The sequence below is a fragment of the Mustela nigripes genome, chromosome 12, assembly GCF_022355385.1.
Source record: "Mustela nigripes isolate SB6536 chromosome 12, MUSNIG.SB6536, whole genome shotgun sequence".
In the NCBI taxonomy this organism is placed as follows: domain Eukaryota; kingdom Metazoa; phylum Chordata; class Mammalia; order Carnivora; family Mustelidae; genus Mustela; species Mustela nigripes.
In genome coordinates this window covers 22511617-22528389 of record NC_081568.1, presented here as the reverse complement: position 1 = coordinate 22528389, position 16773 = coordinate 22511617, and the positions used below count along the sequence as shown (strand labels likewise).

Sequence of the window (16773 nt, the reverse complement as noted above, 5' to 3'; positions counted from 1 at the left end):
CTAAAACAATTATAAAGATGTCAAAATTATGTTTCATTGCTTCATCCTTTTCCAATAGGTGTGGTGGAAATTTGTCATGTTTTCCATCACATAACGAGTTCTGAATACCCCTTATTTATGTTTAAGTAAATTCTCATATCATGACTTATGTCTCACCAAGGTACAAGTAAATAAGAAAAATGCTTTCCTAGTCTCTCTTACAGCCAGAATGATTCTCAATGGTTCCATCCTAATTTTAAATATCAGATTCACATCCAGAAAAGAGCAACGAAGGCAGCAAACACCATACGCTTTGCAAGCCTGGAAAATAATGACCAAATCACCTGGATTTCAGGGTCAAAATTAAAAAAAAAAAAAAAAAAAATTTCTGCCATTCAGTGCCCACATCAACAGTGTCAGATGTGGTGACTCTATCTAGCCCAGCCAGTTGTGGTCTCTGAAGTAATGCTCCCAGCTTGTAATATATGACCATACAGTAATCTCTATGCCTAAGTTCACAACCCACCCAAAGGTCCAAGTAACTTTAAGTAAATTTCATTTATACCTTAGTACATCAATTGGCTAGTTTCTTTCTTTTTCCTTTTCCTTTTTCTTTTTTTCTTCTAAGAATCCTCACTATAGGGGCGCCTTAGTGGCTCAATGGGATAAGCCTCTGCCTTCGGCTCAGGTCACAGTCTCAGGGTCCCTGGATTGAGCCCCACATTGGGCTCTCTGCTCAGCAGGGAGCCTTCTTCCTCCTCTCTCTCTGCCTGCCTCTCTGCCTGCTTGTGCTCTCTCTGTCAAATAAATAAATAATCTTCAAAAAAAATAGTGAGCTAAAAAAAAAATAGAATCCTCACTGTATCAGAAATTGATGACAAATGCAGTTATAGGCAATAGAACCTCAAGGAAATGAAAACTCATGTCTGGTTATTTGGCCTTATTGGATTACCAGGCAGAAAGGATCCAGCTGATGTAGAAAAATGAGAAGGCAATCTTTGCTAGATAGTAACAAAAGAGTTATTTAAATTTTCAGCCGGGGTTACTGATATAATCTACCTATACTTAGTGTGTCTAGGTGAGATGCTGTTGGCATGAGGAATATAAGGGCTATAGGACAGGCTGATTGTTTCTAATCTTACTGTAGTCTTAGAGAAAAATAATGACTCTTGATTTCTCAACCTAGCGAATGATTAGATAAATAGGAGTTTTCTAGAGGTGTGCTGAAAGAATTTATCTCTAAGTCACTGCTGAACTAAAGTCACCAGGAATCAAATTCAAAGATTGCAGAATTGCAATGTCATTTGAGTCATCATCTTCACTAGCTCTTTTATCTGAAACTCAGGGAATTCTTGTTCAAGTGTGAGACCTTAAGGATTGAAATGGAGCAATAGGAGAGGAATAGATCATTTAGATTATGCTCTCCAAACCCTACTGAATTTCTTTTGCCAGCAATAGATACTCTTTTTTTCTTTCATGTCTATTTATCTTTTGCTTAAGTGCCTTACAATAATCTGTTTTATGCCGTGTTGGGTATAGATATTTTTTGGTGTAGATATTTTTTAACCCCCACCCTGACCTCACTTCATTGCTTCCAATTTTATACTCAAGTCTGTGTTTGGGAGTGGAAGAGGTTGGAGAAAGCTGGAGTGAAGTGTTCATAGCAGAATAGTCTCAAGATTTTGTGAGAAGATATTACCAAAAATGTAAAGAAGGTATGTGGAGATGTATTCTGATGATTTTTAGTCCTTAAAAACATAGTATGAGAACTAATACACATCTACATACCAGAGATTCCAAATTCAGTGCACCAGTTAAGCGGTGAACAAACTCCTTCTGCAAAAGGTCAGATAGCAAATATTTTTAACTTTACAGACCACATCATTTCTGTCATGACTGCTCAACTTGGCCATTGCATCAAGAAGGTAGGTATAGTTGATACATAAATGAATAGACACAACTGTACTCCAATTTTTTTTTTAAATGGTAGTATGTTGGGTTTTACCTGTAAGCTGTAGTTTGCTGACCCTTGTGCTAACTCACAAATTACTAATAACTATGAATGTTCATGTGGTTCATATTCATAACTATGAATATGAACATTCATAGTTATTAGAAACTAAATGAACTAGAAATGACAAAAGCAGAAATTAAAAAAAAAAAAAACTTAGGAAGAACTTGATCACAGATCCCCCAAAACTAAGTTTCTGCCAAGGTCCTACTGTGCGCTGAGTGTGTAATTGAGAAGGGGACATCATGTATGGTGACATAAAACTTGGACTTGGAATAATACTTGGATCATCGTGGTCTCTCACCCACACCTCAGATTTAAATTATTATACTGTCCTAAAGCTTCTTGAATGAACATAAGGCTATTATTCTTAGGAAGAACCCTGTGGAACATTAGAGATACATGCTATGAATCTTCCTCACAGCCTCCCTCAGAGAAATCTACGCCAAATTGTCAGAATATTTACTCCAGGAGTCAGGGAACTATTTAGAAAGATCATTCATTATTAAAAACCCTTTTTAGTTAACACCAGTATAAGGGGACCAAAGCATGTCACTGTCAGTCAGTCAGCATAGAAGTTGTCTAGGCATTTAAGCTTTGGTTGAGTCCAACTCAAGGTGCCTCCACCTGCACCATAAACATTGTCTGTAGTTATCTGTCCAGTACCTGAATGTAGAGCTAGAATTATGTGCTCAGCAACTGACAGAAGCCTCATATTTTATCCCCAATTCCTGGTTAGGATTCGTCAAGTGGAAGCCCTGGGATCTCTCTCTTTCTATCAAAATAGTAAATCAAAATGCCTCTGCTTTTCTCAGAAAATTGTAGAGATGAGTGCCACCAAAGATGTGAAAAATGCATGTCATTTGCTATTATTTTTTCTTTTGTCTTTGCAAAAAACAGAAAGATTGAGAGAATTTCAGTGGATTTGCATAAACACATTTAGTTGCACCTACAAATATGTTTGGGCATGTATGTGTTTGTGTATGTTTAACTTGAACAAATATACGTGGCAATGGATATACAGCTATTGATCTAGACATTTGGTTTTGTTCAACGTTCAAATAAAATATGAAAACTTATTTGATTTCATATGGCAAGGACTTTGAGACTTTTTGAAACCTAATCACAGAAACATAGAGATTCTAAAACACTGGGCCAGTTTTGTCTATAAGAACGTAAATGGTTTTTACATATAGATACCAAAGCACTGTGCTAGTTTTGCTGTGTTCTGTTTTGTTTTCATTTGATGCAATACTGTCATGACCTATTACTGTGATGGCATCTTGCTATAAGAAAATGAACGTGAGACGTAGCAGACACATTATATTCTGGAAAAGTTTATGTATGACAGAAAATAACAAATGCATTACTCTGTTAACTTTCTTGTTGTCCGAGCACTGGGATTTTTAGGGTATTGTCTTCCCATGAAAGGTAACCAATTGCTTCTTATAGTCCTATCTCTTACAGAATAAGAACAATGCTCCTGCCATTGACTATAATATGGATGAACTTAGAAGACATTATGCTAAGTGAATTATGCCAGACACAGAAAAATGAGTAGTTCGTGATAATCACCTGTATCAGGAATCTAATATAGGCAAACTTGCAGAAGCAGGGAGTAGAATGCTGGTTACCAGAGGATAGGGCAATAAACAATCAGGTAAGTGTTGGTCAAAGAGTACATAGTTTCACTTATGTAAGATAACTAAGTACTAGATATCTACATATACAGTTATATTACTGTATTGTACACATAAATGTTTTTTGAAGGTAGATCTTACATTAAATGTTGTTTAAAAAAAAAGATAAAACTTCTAGAGGTGATGGATAAGTTTAGGACAGTATGTATGGTGACATTTTCATGGGTGTATACTTATCTTGAAGCCCAACAAGATGTGCACATTACATATTCAAAGCACTTTTCTATGTCAATCATACCTTAGTAAAATAAAATAAAATAATAAAATAAAATAAAATAAAATTTTAAAGTCCATTCCTTGATGGACTTCTTTCAATATTGGAAATGATACAAACCACATAAGGATGTGCTGCTGTGATTCATTTCCTGAGTCACTCAAATGTTTGTCATGCTTCATTGGACTGCAAATCAGACAAAGTCAATGAAATAAACTCAAAAAGTACACCATGCAAGCAACTCTGTGACATGGCTCCAGAGACCCAGTAAGTCCAAGATAACTCAACATTTCCATTGCAAATCATGCATGTTAATTGCCTTTATGGAGTGTATATTTTTTTAAATTTTTTATTAACATATAACGTATTATTAGTTCCAGGGGTACAGGTCTGTGAATCGCCAGGTTTACACACTTCACAGCACTCTCCAATGTCCATAACCCAACCACCCTCTCCCTACTCCCCTCCCCCTGGCAACTCTCAGTTTGTTTTGTGAGATTAAGAGTCTCTTATGGTTTGTCTCCTGGAGTTTATATTCTAATGGCCAGACAAAAATCACAATTTTTTTCAATATAGCATAAATTTTACATTATTTCCTGTGGATTTGTCTTCCTTTGTAGACTAGAATGTATGTTTCAATAAGGTAGAGTTTTATATTTTGATATATAGCTTATTTGTTCATTGCTTTATCTCCAGAGCTTAAGATACTACTTGGTATACAGTAGTAACTCATAACTCAGTTATCCAAATCATGGTATTATAAGTGCTTTGAAGAAAATTAAAGCAGGTCAAGACTTAAAGGGAAGGAGGATGACAGGTTCTAAAACACTGGCATAATTTAATCTTTGGGGAATCTTTTGTCAAAAGTTAGTCTTTAACAGGACCCTGGATAAAGTAAGGAAATGAGTCATGGAAAATTGGGGAGAAATTATTCTAGACAGAAACACTTGAAAAGTTCTTAAAGTAAGTGAGCTTTGTGTAGGAAGCAGGAGATAACAGATTTTACTTTAAAAAATGTGAGCAGAAGCTAGATCCTACAGAATACTGTGGGCACGGTGAAGGATATGGATTGCTACTAATAGAGAAGACACTAGATTTTTAAATGAGAAAGTTACCTGGTCAGATTTATATTTCAAAAGATTTCTCTGACTTCTGCATAGCAAATAGAGTTGTAGGTACATGTTGGTAGCAGTGGAGGACCAATTAGGCTAAGATTGCTGTAACAAAGTGAAGAGTTGATGATGGCTTGGGTTAGACTGGTAGCCATGGTGGGCCAGGGCGGTGGTGGGTGTCAGTGGTAATAGCATTAAACAGAGTAGTTGTGGATGTGTTTGTGGTGGTAGTGGCTGTGGTGGTTGTGGTGATGGGTGAGTGGTAACAGGGGTAGTAATGGGATAATGGTGGTTGTCTGTACTTTCTTCTTGTGAAATGGGGTTATTTCACAGAGGGTGTCATACGAATTCAATTAGCTGAAACAATAAAAGAATCAGAACTATGCTGAGCAAAGTGAGCATCCAGTAAATGCTGACTGAATATATTATCTTGTTTCCTTAGCCATCAACCTAACTTACTGTTCCTCTTTCTAACTCTGTGTGGCATGCTGACTCACACCAAGTAAAAAATCTCTTTTCCAGGAACAGTGGCTCATACATCTTCCATTGATCATGTTTTATCTTCTTTTCTGAATGTCACACTTTAAATGAGTAATTCACCTTGCTGAGACATTCCAGTTCCTCATCTTCAACTATCTGATTAATATATGTCTTGAAGCACGTTAAAAATTTCTTATTACTTTTGAAGCTTTCTCCATCCTTCAAAAAAAAGAAAGATGTTCTGTAAATAAACACTGACCCAACAGACTTTTTCAATCATTTAACACTTGATCATTCATTAAATTATGAAAATAAACCAAAATATATTAAAATACATCAATCAATGCATGCTCAATATAATATATTCACATAGGTAAATCTTACAATTTTGTGATAATAAAAAGTATGTATAGTTTTATCCTTTCAAGTAATAACTAAAGAGTCAAAAGAATATTGCCATTCTACCATCAATAGTGTTACAAACAAATCTTACAGATGTTTCATTTTTCTCCCCTTAGGGATTTCCAAGATGCTTACAATATTTAAGGCACGGGGATTTTTTTTTTTAACTCGTTATAGTTTTTTGGTTGGGACAAAACTATAAAAGGGAAAACAGACAAGAGGTCCTAAGCACCTTTGTAGAATTTGAAGATTTCCATAATTTTAGTCTAGGAAAATAATTACATTCATCATTGTTACATGTGTAATGCATCTTTATTATGATGTATAGGACTTTACTATGTATGTGTTGTTCTATCAAGGGCAAATGTGTTAATGTCAATTTCTCCTCATTGAAAGAATATCATCAGATTCCTTCATTTTGACAGGTAGAACATTCCGGAATAAATAGATGAAGTAGACATATATGTCAAGCTCATCTCAAGTAAATTTTTAAAGTTGAAGGAATTAATCAATAATGAGGTAATTGAATTTTAGATGAGTTGTGGGCTGATATGGATTTTGTCATGTTAATATCATCATGCATAACTGGAAACATCTGCCATCTGCTTTATTCTGTGTTGTAATGTGGAGCTTCATATATCTATATAATAACACAGTAAGTCTTGTTACTCAAAAGATCTTATCTACAGTCAAGTGAATACCCTAAGGCAATGAGTGATTGGTAAGCCTTAGTTAATCTTTGTAATATAATTTATGATTCTGTCTAATATCATTAGACATAATATCCCTAGGAATGTAAGATGGAAGGAATATAGCAATATTTCATTTTAACTTTTTGATACCTTTCCTGATTTGATATAAAAATTTTAAAGTATCATTCCACCTTTAAAAAATCTGTATGATTTCAAGAATATTATATATTCTAAAGTAATGAAATAAGTTCTTATAGAAAGTCGGTGTATGTGAAAGACTTATAGCATCATTTCAAGGACAAGACTTAAGGTTATACAAATCTGAACTCAAACCCTGCTTTAGTAAACTACCAAACTTTTGACCTTGGATAAATTATATAATCTCAGACTCGGTGTCCTCAGTTCAAAGAGGTGTTCTAAGGTTGTACTGAGAAAACATTGATAATGTGCCCACTTTAGGAAACATGTAGTAAATAATTCAATAAACTTTAGGCATTATCATTACTTAAATGCCAGAAACTAAAGATTGACTTCATAAGTGAGGAAAATATGTGTTTTCTCCATAAAAAATGAGAATATTCTTGTTTAAAAGTCATAGCTATTTTATTATGAGGTATTATAATCTAAATATCAACTCCTTAGAAATGTCTAATCAGTGTTTATTTCAAACAGAAATATAAAAAAGTGGAAAAAATACTGTAATGCTTAATTACATATATTTAATAAACATGAAATTGTTCTATCACTCTTGAGAGGATCATATTATATTAAGCCCTTCAAGTTATTTCATGGTAGGATAATCCAGTTGCTCAAACCTCTAACCCTCAACCTTTGTGACAGTAGTTGCCTGTACAGTGCATTGATAATTGTTATTCTGGTTTGAGGTAATTCCCTTTAAAGCTTCTTTCTTTTACGATTTTAACTTAGTTGGAGGTAAAAACATTCTTCATGATTTGTATTTCTTTAACACTTACTCATTATAGACTTTACACTAATGGCTAGTAAAGAATACAATGTATTTTCTTTTTCTCATTCCATTAAAATGGAAAAAGTAAATTGGGAAGATGGTTTCAGATGTCTTGATAATTAAAAATCTCTGTTTTCTCAAACTATCTTAATTATTTCATTCAATTCTGAGCCCCAAACACCTGTGATGGTGTAAATTACATCCATTTTAATCAAATAATTTAGAAAAGGGGCTGGATCTTGATTCAGTTACTGAGTTTGACATTTAAAAAAAAAAAAAAAGTTTTGAAAGCTTTAGAACCCTCAGTCTGGAGAAACGAAGTTCACCCGTGTTCTGGCACCACCTGAGCTGTGGGAATGCGATCACTTGAGTGACACGGAATTCAGTCACTCAGTCAATGAATGGGTGGAATCCAGAGCATAAACAAGTTACACTAAAATATCAACCCTTTAGAACTGAAAATAGTCTACAGCAGACTCCCTTAGTAAAAGCAGAGTCCCAGAATGCCAGTATTAGCTATTTTTATGTTCGCTTGAACAAATGTCCTAATCACTCTGCTCTTTTTTTGTTAAATATAAAAGTAAATTATAGTCAGTTTTTGTTCTCAAATTCAAATACAAAATTTTATGTATTTACTATAATTTAATTTTATTTCTTAATTTTATTACTATTTCACAAATATATAGATGGAGTTTATGATTTTGTCATAAACACATTAGTGGTGAGTAGAGGAACTAGTAAACATATTTTCTTAATTCTACTTACTCAGTACTTATAGATACATATATTTGTGTTTTTTTTTAATATTTTATGTATTTATTTCATGAGAGAGAGACACTGGAGAGAGGGAACACCATCAGGGGAATGGGGAGAGGGAGAAGCAGGCTTCCCACCAACTAGGGTGCCCAGTGTGGGACTAAGCTATCCAAGGGCCCCTGAATATTTGACTATTATAGTATGTTAGCTTTAATCCTAGAGGGGATTCATTTTTTAACTGTAATATTAGTTCAGAAATTGTTCCATTATTATGAAAATACTAATGATGATGGTGATGAGAGTGAAGTGAAGGAGAGAGAGAGGAGGAGGATAAAGGAACGCTCTGTTCCAGCTATTCAGTTATCCAAGCTCGTGAACAACAAGATGATTATCCCCCAGTAGAAAAATAAAAACACTTACGTTTTTGTCATGATTATCAATAGAAAGACATATTCATTAAGAAATGTAAAATAAAATAGTAATCCATAATAAGAACTATCTACATTCTAGATCTTTGTGTCCAACTAAATACAAACAAATTATGAAACAAGGACTGAAGGAAGAACAGAGAATTTATTTTTTTAAAAAGATTTTATTTATTTATTTGAGAGAGAGAGTGTTAGAGAGAGACAGCACCCGGAAGCTGGGAGTAGAGAAGCAGACTCCCTGCTGAGCAGGGAGCCCAATGTGGGACCGGATCCCAGGACCCTTGGATCATGACCTGAACCACAAGCAGATGCTTAACTGACTGAGCTACCCAGGTGCTCAAGAGCAGATGATTTAAAAAAACAGCTCATTAAGACATGTAAGTTTCTGTAAGAACAATGTATATGAATAACTTTTCCTTTATGTTTTATTTTGTTTTTGTTTTTATGTTTTCTAGAATAGTATTTAAACTAAATTAAATTAAATTAAATTAAATGTGAAAAACAAAATGGGAAGTCCAGCCATATCATTTTTTTTAAATAATTTTTTTTATTTTTTTAATAAACATATAATGTATTATTAGCCCCAGGGGTACAGGTCTGTGAATCGACAGCACTCACCATAGCACATACCCTCCCCAATGTCCATAACCCCACCACCCTCTCCCTACCCCCGTCCCCCGCCCCCTCCCCCGCAACCCTAAGTTTGTTTTGTGAGATTAAGAGTCTCTTATGGTTTATCTCCCTCCCGATCCCATCTTGTCTACCCCCCACACCCCCCATGTTACATCTCCATTTCCTCATATCAGGGAGATCATATGATAGTTGTCTTTCTCCAATTGACTTATTTCACTAAGCATAATACCCTCTAGTTCCAAAAAAGCTGGATACAACTCTTAAGAGATACTTACTTTAAAGTATTATGAGATACTTTGTGAAGTAAGATTCATTAGGCTATTATCCTGGATTCTTAATTACAAAGAATCAATCAACTAATCCTATTAATCCAATTAAAGCTAAAACTATAAATATCTCCCTGAGTAACTTTTTTTTTTTATAAACATATATTTTTATCCCCAGGGGTACAGGTCTGTGAATCACCAGGTTTACACACTTCACAGCACTCACCAAAGCACATACCCTCCCCAATGTCCATAATCCCACCCCCTTCTCCCAAACCCCCTCCCCCCAGCAACCCTCAGTTTGTTTTGTGAGATTAAGAGTCACTTATGGTTTGTCTCCCTCCCAATCCCATCTTGTCATATCATTTTAATGAGGTGACTATCATGTTAACAGAGAATTTTTTCTTATATATATTAAGGAAATAATCCCAGAATTGGTCAAAACATGGCCCTGGAAATTATTTTGAAATACTTTATTTGAATAATATTTTTTTTAAAGATTTATTTATTTATTTATTTGAGAGAGAGACAGAGAGAGTGAGCAAAAGGAGAGGGAGACAAGCAGACTCTATGATCAGTGTGGAACCTGACCGGAGTTCATCCTGGGATCCTGAGACCATGACCTGAACTGAAATCAAGAGTTGGATGCTCAGGCAACTGAGACATGCAGGCACCCCTTGAATGATATTTTTAAAATTATTACATATATGTTATTTTAAGCAGTCCTGTATTTTGTTTCTTGGATGTTAGACAGCTAATACTGGCAAGTGCTATCTTTAAAAATGTTATTTAGAGTTTCTCACATTATTATGAGATTGATCACTCCTCTATATTGTGGAATACCAGGTATGGCAGTTAAAAATTATATATATATATATATGTCTGTTAATTTATCAACATAGATAATTTTTTTTCTCTTTATACAGTATTTTAACATGATTCAACAACAAATATTTTGTTGCTAAAAATCAAATCACTTATAATTTCAGTCACATGAATCTGAATCTAAATATGATTAATTTGACTTTCCAGATACGCCAAAGCAAAAAGTTTCTTCCTATTAATTTATCAGAGTAGTGTTTAAACATGGAAAGGGATTAATTGAACAAGCTAAATGATTTGAATTAATTTTTTGACACTGTTTACCAAAAGTCTGACATCAAGATAAAAAAGAAAAAGAAATACCTTTTACTTAAGTCTATTAGTGGCGTATTTTAATGCTATATAAATCCACAAAAATACACCTTGAATCAAAGGGACATTTAGTAATCAAACACATTTCAAAAGTTATAAAATAATGTAAGTAGGACAAAAATAGAAAAAGTCTGCATGTCCAAATAAATCATTCTATAATTCTATAATTGAATATAATATAATTAAGTGATCTTTAAATATAATCAACATATAAGAATGATTAGAAAGAAAATAAAAGCATGATGCCAATTTATACTTTTCTAATTTTGTTTAAAAAGTGTGTGCTGTGAAGTGTGTAAACCTGGTGATTCACAGACCTGTACCCCTGGGGATAAAAATATATGTTTATAAAAAATAAAAAAATTAAAAAAAAAAGTGTGTGTGCATGTGTATGTGTGTATAAGCAAGGTAGATATAAATACATATGTATTCTATGTAAAATACATGGCCTTTTTATACATATCTATGCATACATACATACATGCAATTACATATATAGGATATGTATAATGCAGTCACATTGTACATACACCATATAGAGTTATGGGGACAGGGAGAGAGAGAACATATACTTTGAAATATTGACTATTATTACATTTAATTTGTACATCTAGAAGAAAATAATTTTGACATAATGTTACATTATCAATAAGGTGCAGAGAAAATAAAATAAAAAAAGGTTCCCTGGCTAGAGCAAACAATTATGTTTATGGTGTCAATGTCAATTGTAGTCTTATATAATTCAAATATTTGATCTGTTTTATTCATTCATTATTCATGTATTTATTCAGCATTAAACTCAATTTGACTATTTGTTATAGCTATAGTTTGATAGTACATGATGAACAAGAAGAGAAACGTGCATAAGAAATACAACGGGGACACCTGGGTGGCTCAGTGGGTTAAAGCCTCTGCCTTCGGCTCGGGTCATGATCCCAGGGTACTAGGATCAAGCCCCACAGCAGGCTCTCTGCTCAGCAGGCAGCCTGCTTCCTCCGCTCTCTCTGCTTGCCTCTCCGCTTACTTGTGATCTCTCTCTGAAGAGTAAATAAAATCTTAAAAAAAAAAAAAAGAAATGCAGCAATGTTCTTCAAATATATGAGTTAAAGGGTGCAATATGGGGGTGCTATTTAGTTCAGTCAGTTAAGTGTCTTTCTTGATTTTGACTTAGTTTATGATCTCAGGGTTAGGAGATCAGCCCTCACATTGGGCTCTGTGCTGGTCAGGGGGTCTGCTTGAGACTCTGTCTCCCTGTCCCTCTACCCTCCCTGGCCCCCACCACTTGCTCTCTCTTTCTCTGTCTCAAACAAAAACAAAACATGTACAAAATGGTGGCAAGTATAAATTTACATGTATATATTTTTTTCCTGGAAATGTAATATGCAGAAAGTAAATAAATAAATAAACAAACAAATAAGTGGTTTTCTTGAAAGAACTTTTCAATAAACACTTCACAGAAATTGGTGGTGTAGTGAAAATGGCATTTATCAAAATCCTTCTGTACAAGGCATAATCTCTCAGAGCTTTTTTTATATTTAACTTGCTTTCTTTTTGAAATTTAATCTTTGAATTAACATGCAGTGAAGTCAGGTTTTTGTTTCCGTATTTATAATTTTGGTATGTTCTCTGATACTATATTTTTGTAATTTTTCGGAATGTCTTATAAATGAAATTAGGCAGCATATTACCTTGATAAGTAACACTGGCTTTTTCACTCAATAAAAGGATTTTGTGATTCATTCAAGTTGCTGCCTGTATTTGAGTCAATTATTTCTTTTGCTCAGTATCTTTCTGTTGTGCAAATATGCCATATTTTTTTATAATTAATTTATTCGACACCAATAAATTCACTACAGAACATTTGGTTATTTTCATTGTTTGGCCGTTATGAATAAAACTGCTACCAATATTCGTGTACACATTTTAGTGTGAACATGAGTTTTAATTTCTCTAAGGAGAATGTCTAGGGTGAGATTTCTGGTTATAAAGTAATGTATGTTTAACTTTACAAGGAATTGCCAAAATGTTTTTTCAAAGTGGCTACACAATTTTGCATTCCTGCTGGAAATATAAGATAGTTTCAGTTGTTCCACATATTTGTCAAGATTTGGTATTGTCAGTTTCTTTTTTTCTTTTTTTTTAAGATTTTATTTATTTATTTGACAGAGAGAGATCACAAGTAGGCAGAGAGGCAGGCTTAGAGAGAGAGAGAGAGAGAAAAGGATCCCCGCTGAGCAGAGAGCCCACCGCGGGGCTCAATCCCAGGATCCTGACATCATGACCTGAGCTGAAGGCAGAGGCTTAACCCACTGAGCCACCCAGGCACCCCTGTCAGTTTCTTTTTAATTTTACTCCGTCTAAAATGATGTCTTTTTTTTTTTCATTCACATCATGTTTTTATTTGTATTTAATTATAAGCAAATGGTAGATTTAAGCCAACATTCCAAAACTCCAGATCCATCGTATTTCTTACACAAAGAATGACCTGTTCAACAGGCACATGCTTAGGATTTTTTGACAACCTCTCACTCAGCCCTACAGTTCATCTAAATGGCCGTGTCTTTATTGCAAAATGACTTTCCTCATTGCTTTCTCCAGTATCGCTCTTTAAAGGAGCCAGAGCGTGATACTGATCCCTAATAACCAGTCTGAGGTGTATCATGTTAGAGGTTAGTGGACATACCAGCCTCTGGCTGTCATGGTGAGAGACACACAAATGATATCATATCTTTCCCATAAACAGATCCTTCTAGTTCCAGGAAGACCCCTTGTCACACATCACATGCTTGAGAAACAAGGAATAAGGAATAAAAGCAGGAGCAAAGAAGAGCAAAGGGTCTGGGCCCTTGAGCATTGATCCCCTTGCCTTCTCTCTTTCACAGCAAAGTTTGGAGTAATCTTTCATCTACTGGTACAGGGATTGCCCCATTCCTGGCATACATGGGTTCACAAAAGCAGAGGCAATGAATCTCTCTCTCTCTCTCTCTTTTTTAAATCTCCCTTAAAGATTCTTTGATGCTGTGCTCTATTATTGTAGTATTGTAGACTGGGTCTTTTTACCTGAATTCTTTATTCCTTAAATTCTAGGTTGTTACATTGACAACTTGATGACCCCATTCTACTACCAAAATATCCCCCCCAATGGAGTTTAAATTTGATCAAAACATAAACCAGGGTGTGACCCTTTAGAATTATGGAGGACAGGAAGAAGGAAAATTAACCCTAAACCACTATCTGTTTGCTCAGGCTTTGCCTGTGAGAATGGGGATAGAGAAGCAAGAGAAATCTATAGGCACCACTGAACTCGAGAACACTGCTGGAGACCTCCAGTTGGTTTCTGACTCCTAGCATTCACTTACTTCTCAGGCGGCTGCTCGTAGCATTTGGGCATATAGTCTATTCAGCCTGGTAACACATGCTGGCCACTGAGGGGCCTGAGCTGTACTTTAGTAGAAAGATGCTAATTTGAATTGGCCATGGTGGTCTTTCGATCAGTTGCTGAGAATGGGCTCATCAACCGTCATTGTCCTGTTCTGCAATTAAACCAGCCAGGCATCAGAAAAGCTGTCCCTTTTCCCTGTCTGGAAGCCCAGACTCAACATAATCAGAGAGGACTGTGTCACTGTTGACTGCATTGCCCTTCATGTTGACCTCCAGGAAATGATGCCATTCCCTATCTTCACAGTCCTTTCTAAGAGCATCTGGATCTGTCAAGACCAAGGTGCAGAATTGATCAAGTCCATCCCAAACAATACCAGTCGGCTGGTTCTTAACCTGGTGAGCCATCAGCACTTTGTCCAGCTGGTTGACCCCCGGCCTAGTGTGTTTGACCTACAGTGGATACTGCAACATCTTGTCTGCTTCCTGTAGGATCAAAGGCCTGAGCAACTTGCGGAGATCCACTGGCATCACCTGCCTGAGTTGGGCAGACAGCTGGGAAGAGTTGCAGGAGACAAGGGCACAAGCGTACAGCACCAACTCCTGGTGGGACCACTAATGGTGTCTTATTTTGTGTAATTTAAAGACTTATTGATGTTTTTGAGACAGAGAAAGGGAGAGGGAGGAGGGGTAGAGGCAAAGAGGGAGAGAAACCCAAGTAGACTCCATGTGGAGAGAGCCCCAAGTGGAGGGCTCTATCCAGAGACCTATGAGATCACAACAGGAGAGGAAACCAAGAGTTGTATGCTCAACTGACTGTGCCACCCAGGTGCCCCCTTACTGTGGTTTTAATTTGAATTTCTTTAATGGTAATGAGAGTTCAGCATTTTTTCTTGTTCTCATTTCTAGCTATAGATCTTCTTTGGTGAAATATATGCTCAAGGACATTACTAATTTTGAAAATTGGATTTGTATGTTTTCTTATTTTTGATCTTGACAGAGCTTTACATATTCTGTATACCTGTCCTTAGCTAGATACGCAGTTTTCTCTGAATATGTAGCTTATTCTTTCATTCTCTTGACAGTGTCTTTCACAGACAAAAAATTTAGATTTTGATTAAATCCAAATTATCAGATTTTTTATGTGTTTTTTAACAATATGCCTTTGATGTCATTCTAAAAATTCTTTGCCTAAGCCAACATCCTGATTTGTGTGTGTCTGTTTTCTTCTAAATTTTTATTTTACATTTTATATTTAGATCTATAATCAATTTTCAGTGAATTTTTCATAAGGTGTGAAGTTTTAGACAAGGTTTAATTTAAACCTTTAGGCAAGGTTTAAATTGTATTTATGTTCAATTGTCCCAGTAGCATTTTTTGAAGAAAAACCATGCTTTCTCCATTGAATTATGTCTGTAAATTTGTCAAAATTAGTTATCCATAATTGTATAAGTCTATTTCTAGACTCTATTTTGCTTTACTAATGTATTTGGGAATATCCTTATCTATTTTTACAATAAATTCTGCCAGAATTTGATTAAAATTTGTTAAATATATAGATCAATTTATGAGGAAGTTATAGCTTAATAATATTGAGCTTTCCCAACTGTGAATATGCTACATATCCCCAATTACTTATGACAAGTTTTTATTATTTTTTTTTCATTTTCAGTATACATATCATGTATAACTTTGGTCTGGTTTACACTTAAGTATTTCATTTAATAGATATATTTTCATTCTCTCTCTCTCTCTCTCTATATATATATATATATATATACATATATAAATATTTCATTTTTAAATTGTTTATTGTTAGCATATAGAATCATGATTGATTTTTGTGCAATGTTATGTGCTCTTGACTTAACTCTAGAAGTTTCTTTTGTGGATACTTTACAACTTGTAGAATAGTAGTTATAAGATATCCTGAGCTGGTATAAGAGGATTTTTTGTTTTATAAGAGGTCTTACAATGCTTATTAAAGTTGAATATTCACATAACTGTGCATTGTAATTCAACCTCTGCATACATATTTCAAAGAAAAATTGTAAAAATGTAAAAAAAATAGCATGGAGGATAGAGACTGAATTATTTATCACAGTATTGTTTACAAAAACAGAGATTAGGGACAACCTAGATTTCAGGATTGCGTTGTATGCATATAATAAATTATTATACAACATCGAGCAACATCTGTAATTCTTGTAAACACATGTTCATGCAAACAAAGAAAGTGGTAGAAGTTTATTCACAAGATGAAAATATATCAAACATATAGAATATGAGATATTGTACCCTATGTTAATTAAGGACACATTTACTTACAGTAAAATTATGACACCTGAAAATAAAGAGCAAATTTAACGTGATCACTTCTATGTATTAGAGAGAAGGTAGAAGCAACATGAGAGTGGTACAAAGCAAATAGTGATTTATAATTTCTATAATGTATTATTTGGTTATTTTCAAGCTACATAATAAGTAATAGGTGTTTCTTACATCTTATATTGTATGTTAATGTTTGAAAAATAATTCTTAAAAGGTTATAAATAGTATGT

The 16773-nt window shown here is 34.5% G+C and overlaps 1 pseudogene; it reads right to left on the bottom strand.

Moving 5' to 3' along the window:
* Positions 1-14189: 14189 nt before the first annotated feature.
* On the bottom strand, positions 14190-14743 carry LOC132027737 (phosphatidylethanolamine-binding protein 1-like; annotated as a pseudogene).
* Positions 14744-16773: the final 2030 nt, after the last annotated feature.